We start from the raw sequence: 10,606 nt of genomic DNA on the forward strand, positions 1-10,606 counted from the left end.
TCATAAACAAAGTAACAAAACATAATATGATGAGGGTAGATTTAATCAAGAGATTAATCACCCTAACAAGAATCCTTATGATTCAAAAACCTAGACATGAGAGAGTTAGTGATACCAAGCAAACATTTCAAAATGATCATACTTTTAATGAAGAAGACTTTTTACATACCTTGCTTCTTTTACAAACCTTGTAGGGTTTCTTCTTAAAGCTTCTTTCTCCTTTTTGAATTGTAATTCTAGTTGTAAGCTCCCTCTTAATATTTATACTTGCAAACTTTTCTTTCAAGGAAAATTCTCAACAATAATAAAGAGATCAAAGTAGAATACTTATCTTTTGTGAGAGGGACTTCTTTTTGTAAAAGCTCATTATTGCTTATATGTATTTGCAACATTTCTTGTCAAGTATAATATACGAGTATACTAGCATGGTGATTAGGATTTCTATTATCTCAATGATTGATATATATCTTGGACTATTTAAAAATCCTAAACCTTTTGTTCAATGGAGACCAATTGAATGAGAGTGACATTCTTTTAATCATACAATAAATTAAACTTAAGATATCAAACTTAAATGAGCAGGTTATACATACCTATATTTGATACTCCATTGAGCTTAATGCTCTTATTGCAAACTATAGACATAATGTTAGATGTATGAAACAAAAGAATAAAACAATGCTTACTTGATCTTGATGAAATCTTCAAGGATTCTTCCATGAGCTAGTGCATAACATATTTATTATTTGAAGACTTCTTCCTTCAATACTGGGATTCTTTTATTGTTTTTAGAGAGGCTTCATAGGTTGGTGTTAAAATTGGCAACTAGGGCCAAACTCCATGTGGGTCATCTTATTGATGGCCGATAATATTTTTATTAGATTCCTCTCGTCGAGAGGTGTAGGATTGATCTAAAGATCATCTGATTCCGATAAGTATTTATGGAGATATGAATTTATTTTGATTATGGAATAATTGTCAAGCCGACTAGCAACTCATGTAGGCTTAGAAGCCCAACAGTTGCATCTATTCAATCATCAACATTTGTATATAAATACAGGAGGTCTTTTCCTCATTTGTACACACACATCTCATCACATCTCTCTCTCTCTCAGAACTACGCAGTAGGTGACGCTGACTCTCCTTGGAATTCCAGGTGATGCCAGTGATGCCGATGATGCTGATGTCGGTGATGCCGATGATGCTGATGCCGGTGTTGCCGATGCTACCGGTGATGCTGTTGATGCTGATGCCAGTGATGCCGATGATGCTGATGCTGGTGATGCTGGTGATGCTAGTGATGCCAATGTTGGTGATGCCGATGATGTCGATGATGCCGATGTTGGTGATGCTGGTGATGTCGATGACGCCGGTGATGCCGATGATGGTGATGTCAGTGATGCCGATGATACTGATGCCAGTGATGCCGATGATGTTGATGCCGTTGATATAGGGTTTGCTGCTGCTGATATAAATCAGATTTTTGTACTATTTCTCTCTGCTGAATTATTGAAGATAAAAGAATATTTGATCAAAGGGTTTCCCCATATTGGGGTTTGTCCCTGGCTAGCCTCCACATCTGGTGTTTCGTGTCTTGGCTTGTTTTTTGTCGATCATTTTAATGTTCTATCTGCACTTTACTTACTGTACATGTGATTGCTAATCTGTGGATAATAATAATAAAAAGAAGTAAACTGCTCTAAGCATAGAACATACCATAATTTAACATGGTATCAGAGCTAAGGTGAAGACAAAGCTTGAGCAAGAACAAGAGAAATCACCAAAGAGAAGATTAGCAAGGCTATGCTAAAAGAACTATGGGGTCCTCAACACTCTTCCCTGCTGAAGACAAGCTTCGTGAAAAGTCTGACTATCACGGATGGAAGATGTCTCTCGATCTAACCTTAGAAGATCAAGGAGTGTTGGACCATGTGAGAGGCAATATTGTTGAGCCTCCATCAAATGCACCTGCTGCTGCCAGGAACAAATGGAAAACCGGTGAAGTCAAAACAAAGAAGATCATCCGGGACTCTATCGACAAGCGCTTGGTGGCCTCCATTCAAGAAGGCTAGAAATTCCAAGATGTATTATATGTACCTGACCTCAAAAAGAACCTGGTGTCCATCTCGACAATGGAAGACAAAGGCTACAGGGTGACCTTCAGCGATGGCAAGGTACGTGTATGGAAAAACAATGTTAAAGATGCCTTTACTCTTGGGTTTTGAGTTGATTCATTATATCAAGTCGGTGGAAGTCCGCTAGGTGTCATGTCTTGTGACACATCTCTTCAGTTTGAACTTTGGCATCGGAGGTTTGCCCACCTTCATTATAAAGCTCTACGTGATATAAGACAAAGGGTGACAAAGATGCTCGAATTCCGAGTAGAGAAAGAAGGTGTATATCCGGGGTGTGTCGAAGGAAAGCTCAAAAGGGGACCATTCCCCTCAAACCAAAGCAAGACCTCCGATATATTATAGTTGGTTCACTCAGACATATCTAGTATGATCCCTGTGAACTCCTTGGGAGGATATTCATATTACCTTACTTTTACAGATGACTATTCTCGAAAGACTTGGATATACTTCTTGAAAAAGAAGGATGAAGTGTTCTCTTGGTTTCGACACTTCAAAGCCTTGATCGAGAATCAAACCGAAAAGAAGATCAAGATCTTAAGGATTGATAATGGGACTGAATATGAATCTAACGAGTTTCATGACTTTTGTAAAGAGGCTGGCATTAAGAGGGAGACTACTACACCATATACTCCTGAACAGAATGGTGTGGCGGAAAGGAAGAACCATACGATTGTGGAAGCTGTCCGTGCCATGCTCCATGATCAAAGACTTCCGAAGTTTCTATGGGACGAAGTTGCAAACACCACCGTATATGTACAAAACCGATGCCCTCATCAAGCATTGGGTTCCAAGACTCCTGAAGAAATGTTCACCGGTAAGAAACTTGATATATCTCATTTTAGAATTTTTGGAAGCCTTGTATATTTTCATGTGCTGAAAGAGAAAAGGAATAAATTGGGTGCATCTGGAAAGAAAGGAATCTTCGTGGGCTATAGTGAAAATACTAAGGGCTATAGAATCTATGTAGCCGATCAAATGGGAGGCGTGAATAGTCATGATGTCACCTTTGACGAAGATATGGCTCTCAACAAGGTGAACAATCTTCCTACAGCGAGGAGCTCTCAAGAAGCTGACACCAGGGAACCGAAAGAAAAAGAGTATGACGAGATATTTGCACCTGTTGCCAGATATACCACCATCCGCTCGATCATAGCCCTTGCGGCTTCACAAGGATGGAACCTACATCAGATGGATGTCAAGACCGCATTCTTGCATGGTTCGATCTAAGAAGAGGTCTACGTGGAGCAACTCGAAGAATTTGAGATTTATGATCGAAAATCTCATGTATGCAGGTTGAAGAAGGCTCTCTATGGGCTGAAGCAAGCACCCCGAGCATAGTATGAGAGGATCGATAGCTACTTGATGAAGCTGGGATTCACTAGGAGTGAAGCCGATCCTAACCTTTACTCTAAGGTTGAAGATGAAAAACCTCTCATACTGGTGTTGTATGTGGATGACCTCTTTCTAACAGGTGCAGACCCTCTCATTCACAAATGTAAGAGGGAGTTGGCTTCTAAATTTGAAATGAAGGACCTAGGATTGTGCACTATTTCCTAGGACTTGAAGTATGGCAGAAGCCAGGGGAAATTTTCCTATCTCAAGGAAAATATGTGGTGAAGATACTGGAAATATTCGGCATGGTGGACTGCAAACCCGTAACTACCTCGATGGAGCTTAACTTTAAGAAGTTAAGCAGTAGTGCTGCCGGACCCGTTTTACGAAATGCTACCGAGTATCGACAGCTCGTCGGAGCATTGATGTTCTTGGTGAACTCTCGTCCGGATATATGCTTTGCAGTCAACACTTTGAGCCAACATATGGTTGAGCCTCGTCACTCACATTGGATTGGTGCCAAGAATCTGCTGAGAGATCTTTGTGGCACAATCACTCATGGATTAAGATACACTGCCAGAAATGTGAGACTACTTGGGTATACTGATGCTGATTGGGCAGGCAATGTGGAGGATCGAAAGAGCACATCTGGGTGCTGTTTCTCTTTGGGATCTGCCTCGATATCCTGGATGAGCAGGAAGCAAAAGTTGGTGGCTCTGAGCACCGCCAAGGCAGAATACATCGCTGCTAGCATGGCCTCCTGTGAGGCAGTCTGGTTGCAAAAGCTCTTCAGTGAGCTGTTTGGATTTACATTGGATACCACCGTGATTCTATGTGATAACTAGAGCGGGATCCGTTTATCAGAAAATCCTGTATTTCATGATTGCTCCAAGCATATCGATATCAGGGACCACTATATTTGAGATATGGTGCAACGGGGAGCTATAAGGCTCCAACATATCGGTAAAGATGAACAGGTTACCGACATTCTGACAAAGCCTCTAGGAAAGGTCAAATTTTTGACTTTCCGAGAACGACTTGGTGTCGTTTAGAAACCCTTTGATGAGGGTCCTGTATGATGTATGGAGCTCTTGGAGCTTCGGGGGGGCGCGGGGTACTTCTTGGAGCGACATATGACCACAGGGTGACTCACCATCCCCTGGTGGTGTATGTGTACAGGGTAAAAGAATCAAAACTTTCCCTGTGACACCCTGTGATGATTGTGTAGCAGGATGATTAGTTCTCATGTGAGGTCTGGATGATGTGTTCTCCATGATGATTGTGTAGCAAGATGATTAGTTCTCCTATGAGGTCTGGATGATGTGTTCTCCATGACGATTGTGTAGCAGGATGATTAGTTCTTTTGTGAGGCTTGGATGATGTGTTCTCCATGACGATTGTGTAGCAGGATGATTAGTTCTCCTGTGAGGTCTGGATGATGTGTTCTCCATGACGATTGTGTAGCAGGATGATTAGTTCTCTTGTGAGGTCTGGATGATGTGTTCTCCATGACGATTGTGTAGCAGGATGATTAGTTCCCCTGTGAGGTCTAGATGATGTGTTCTCCATGACGCTTAGGATGATTAGTTCTCCTGTGAGGCCTGGATGATGTGTTCTCCATAGCGATTGTGGAACAGGATGATTCGCTCTCCTGTGGACAGGATGATTAGTTCTCCTATCGAGGCATCCTACCCATGCAGTCTGAGACTCATGGGAAGTACCTCTCATCTGATCAATGAGTAGGGAAATGAGGATAGGGACCATAGTAGTACCGATGGACGCATCACTGTATCTACCGTACTCCCTATGCTAGGATGACCTTCATTGATCTGGGATCAATGATACTGGTCTCGAACTAGTGGTAGGAGTTGTACCCACTATGACACTGACTTCGGGTCGGTTGAGGACTGGTCTGGGACCAGTGGTACACACTCTGAGACTGACTTTGAGTCAGTGGAGGATGATACTGGTCTGGGACCAGTGGTAGGAGTTGTACCCACTATGACACTGACTTCGGGTCGGTTGAGGACTGGTCTGGGACCAGTGGTACACACTCTGAGACTGACTTTGAGTCAGTATGATACATCCTCGATCATTTCTTCTTCTTCATAATTTGGACAAAGCAGAGCAGAGCAGAACAGAGCAGATCAGAACAGGGCAGAACAAAATAGAGCAGAGCAGGCAGGATAGAGCAGAGTAGAGCAGGGGTCAAGCTGTACAGGGCAGTGCATTTGATGGATGAATAGTAGCGACCGATAGACGAATTACAGATGGAGTTCTCCTTAGTTGAGAGGGAGTGTTAAAATTAGCAACTAGGGCCAAACTCCATGTGGGTCATCTTATTCATGGCTGATAATATTTTTATTAGATTCCTCTCGTCGAGAGGTGTAGGATTGATCTAAAGATATTCGATTCCGATAAGTATTTATGGAGATATGAATTTATTTTGATTGTGGAATAACTATCAAGCTGACCAGCAACTCATGTAGGCTCAGAAGCCCAATAGTCGCATCTATTCAATCATCAACATTTGTATATAAATACAGGAGGTCTTTTCCTCATTTGTACACACACATCTCATCACATCTCTCTCTCTCAGAACTACGCAGTAGGTGAAGCTGACTCTCCTTGGAAATCTGGGTGATGCCGATGACGCTGATGTCGGTGATGCCGATGCCGGTGATGCCGATGATGCTAATGCTGGTGATGCCGATGATGCTGATGCCGGTGATGCTAATGATGCTGATGCCGATGATGCTGATGCCAGTGATGTCGGTGATGCCGATGATGGTGATGCCGGTGATGTCGATGATGCCGGTGATGCTGGTGATGTCGATGATGCCGGTGATGCCGATGATACTGATGCCGGTGATGCTGATGCCGCTGATCTAGGGTTTGCTGCTGCTAATATAAATCAGATTTTTGTACTATTTCTCTCTGCTGAATTATTGAAGATAAAAGAAGATTTGATCAAAGGGTTCCCCATATTGGGGTTTGTCCCTGGCAAGCCGCCACATTTGGTGTCTCGTGTCTTGGCTTGTTTTCTGTCCATCGTTTAATGTTCCATCTGCACTTTACTTACTGTACATGTGATTGCTAATCTATGGATAATAATAATAAAAAGAAGTAAACTGCTCTAAGCATAGAACATACCATAATTTAATAGTTGGCTTATTGTCTTCTTGGATTGTGTATTATATATGGTCACTATATCTATGAATGCTCAAATTCTCAATACATTTATGGATCTTATACCATAAAGTCTTATTCTACTTCCACAACGAGTGACTTCTATTTCACGAAACTCCTGTTGCTTGGTGACATGCCTTTTAAAGTAGGCCTAAAATAGACTGGTTATGATTTTCTTGAAGGAGACATAACTCGTATCACAACCCTTATTCAAATTTGACATATCAACGACAGTGTAATGGACTGCTTTTATCATGAATTTCTTCAACGAATAAGGTCTTCCAATGATTGTTGACTGTTGGAGATATACAAAACTTCTTTCTATAAGGCTTTATATTGTTATTGAATTGATAGGCTGAGGCTCCAATACAGCTTTCATCACTGAACTGTAATTTCAGATGGATCTTAGAATGAAACTCTTCCTATACTTCAATTTTATTAAAGTGTTACCTTTAGTGGTTTATGGAACTATCTTTGATGCTTTTTCATATGTAGTGTTGTCGAGCCTTTACTCCAAATTTTATTTCGGATCTCAGAAGCGATAAAGAATTTGGATCCTTGTAGCCTTGTCTGAGACCTTTGATCCTTTTATCAAAATTGTCTGCCTGCTTTAATAGATTAGATTTCAGATCTTTTAGAACAAATCCTTTCAAAAATTCTTCGCTTCTATAGGTCTGCAGTTTAGTTATTGAGGTGAGGGTTGATATATGTGCCTAGAGCTTGGTTTTTTTCCTATTACTACGAGCTCGACCTTAGATATTTGGGTTCTCCTTTATACCTTTTAACCTTCGTTGATCTTTTTTCTACCCGTACACTGACAAACCAAGCTCTGATACCATGTTGAGAAATCAAGGGCATCATGGTGATAAGATTCTTTAGATAGATTTCTCTTCGACTTTGACATTTGCTCGTGGTTACTTTTTTCTTCTTATTAGTTTTCTTATAATTTATTATGTTTCTTTCATTAAGACAAATGCCAAAACAATGAAGATCATGACAAGGGACACAAGATATAGGCACACAGCCAAGGCAAAACCCCTCTCTAGGGAAACCCCATTCCAAACTTTTCACTAGTAAATCAAGATGAGATAGACCAAGACCCTTGACACCTAGACCAATGACACCTTTCATCCATCAAGTCAACCTTGCTCAGAGATAATCACATCATATCCTTCGGTCTTGTAGTCATATGAAGGCTCAGTCCTGTAATCATATGGAGCCTCAGTCCTGTAGTCACATACAGTCTCTATCCTGTAGTCACATAGAGTCTCGTTACTGCAATGATACCTGCAACTTCGTTGTTCTGCAATGATACCTGCAACCCAAACTTCGTTGTCCTGCAATGATACTCAAAGCTTCGTTCCTACAATGATATCTGCAACCCAAACTTCACTGTCCTGTAATGTTCTTCGCTGTCTCTAATCCATCCGAATTTCTTGACTTCTTTTTCATTGGGTCGAGTTCACACGGGTATATATAGTCGTTGCTGCCTATATATTGAGCTGACATAAGTACTAGTGGAAGCCGACTTGTAGTGGATCAATTTCGAGGCCGACTTGCAAGGTGACTTGATGGAGGAGGTTTTGACATGACAACATAGACTTTTATCTTTGACACCATGAACCCAAGAAGGGTTTCTTACATAATAAATTTTACTTTGACTTAAACAAAATTCTTATAGCACTCAATGGGTGCTTTGACCTATTGACCATTGACCCAAGCATGAAACCCATGCTTTAATAAGTTAATAATATAATTTTTTTTTTAAATAATGACAATTATGAAGACCGACACTAGTAACATTCTTCAACAAAAACCCCTCTCGAACTTCTTGTAATAGGTGCAAATGCCCAAAAATCCACGTAGCTTGGTCACACTCCTGGGTGTGGGCCAATCCAATATGGCCCTGATCTTCTCTTGGTGCACTCGCACTCCATCCTCCCCAATCACGTGGCCAAGGTATAACATCTCTGTTAGTCCAAACTCACATTTGGACACCTTGGCGTACAACTGTTGCTCCTCAAGGATACGAAGCACCTCCTCCAAATGCCTCAAGTGCTCCTCCCAAGTCTTGCTATAGATCAGGATGTCATCAAATAACACCAACACAAACTTGCGAAGTTGCTTGCAGAACATGTGGTTCATGCAAGATTGGAAAGTAATTGGGGCATTGGTTAGCCCAAAGGGCATCACCAAGAACTCAAAATGCCCATAATGGCACCGAAAAGCTGTCTTCGGGATGTCCTGCTCCCGAACTCTGATCTGGTGGTACCCCGAGCGCAAATCAATCTTAGAGAAGTATTTAGCCTCTAAGCTTGTCCATCAGCTCATCTATGTGTGGGATCTGGTACCGGTTCTTCAACATCTTCTTATTCAAGGCCCACTAGTCAATACACATGCAAAAGGTCCCATCCTTCTTCTTCACCAAGACAACTGAAGAAGCGAAGGGACTCGAACTGGGTCTAGTTTGCCCCAAGGTCAACAACTCATGTGTGGTATGTTCAATCTCATCCCAGTAAGCCTTGGGATGTCGGTATGGAATGGTGATCGCGACATGCACACCCTCCTCTATCTCAATCATGTGCTCAAATCCCCTGTCAGGTGGCCTTCTTGGAGGAATGTCTCCAAAAACTGTTGGGGACCTGTCCAATATCTCCTGGATGTCTGGGTGTACTGGCTGTGGCTAAGCACCTGCCTTTGTAATCTTGAGTTCCACTACCCACTCTATGCCCTCATGTCATAAATCAACCTCCATCTGATGTGCTGATACCATTTGTGTTGGGTATGAATGCATCCCTCTCAACAACACCAACTTCCCATCTGGTGTTGAAGTTTGGCAGCTCAGGGATGAATTTCTCCTAGAAGAAATCATATCTTTTAGTTATGTTTGAACCACCTATAATAAAATTTCATTTCTGACAATTCTAAATCGAGTTTCCAAAAATAATAAGTCACATCTCAATTTGGAAGTGACTTTCCAAAAATAGAAAGTCATGTCTAAATGATCAAGGATGATCTTGACATGTGGAATCCACTTTAAAATCAAATCAATCATGATTATACAAGTCAAGAATTAATATTTTTATCTTTACTATTATTATTATTATGATACTATTATTTATAAAATAGTCTATAGTCATCCACCTTTAATGGATTACTAAAAACGAATTCTCATGGAATAAATAAATTAAATTGAGAATATCTTACTTGGAAAATTGAACCTCTCTTTTGGAATAAAATAGTAACCCCACACTTAAGAGAATGTAACTCTCCCTCTCTAATTCAATATATGGCAAAAATGTAACTCCTCATTAAATGCATTTGTAACTCCCTCATTCAATTCAATTTGTAACTCTCACCAAATATTCTCTCATGTCTAAGTGTAACTCTCTCTCTCCCTAATTCAAATTGTAACTCCTCAAAACTAGTTTACCTCTCTTTCTATTCTTGGGATGAGTTACACTTCTCAAATAACTCCTCCCTCATGGAATTTAATTATCCTATTATTGGCTCAAGTAATGAATTCATTTTGTAACTCCTCTCCTTTCTCATCTATTTAAGCAAGAGCAAGTGTGTTAATTTTAGATATGTTCTATGCTTAGAGCAATTTATTTCAATTTTTCCATTTAGCTCAATATCAATTCCAGATTAGCAATCACATCAGCATGATAGTAAAGTGCAGATAGAACATAAACATAAACATCAGAAAACAAGCCAACACAAGAGGACACAAGATGTGGCGCCAGCCAAGGACAAACCCCATTGTGGGGAAAGCCTTGATCAAATCTTCTTATATTGTCAATAGTTCAGCACAGAGAGAGAGAGATAATATATATATATATATATATAAGAAGTCAACATTTTGACTTGAGAAGATAGAAGATCAGACATATGATATCTTCACCATGAAGATGACATAATAATTCTGATGACAAGGATTGCCGATCTAA

Source organism: Pinus tabuliformis, chromosome 6 (assembly GCF_031772625.1).
Source record: "Pinus tabuliformis cultivar Carrire ecotype Pingquan chromosome 6, CPIR1, whole genome shotgun sequence".
Classification (NCBI taxonomy): Eukaryota; Viridiplantae; Streptophyta; class Pinopsida; order Pinales; family Pinaceae; genus Pinus; species Pinus tabuliformis.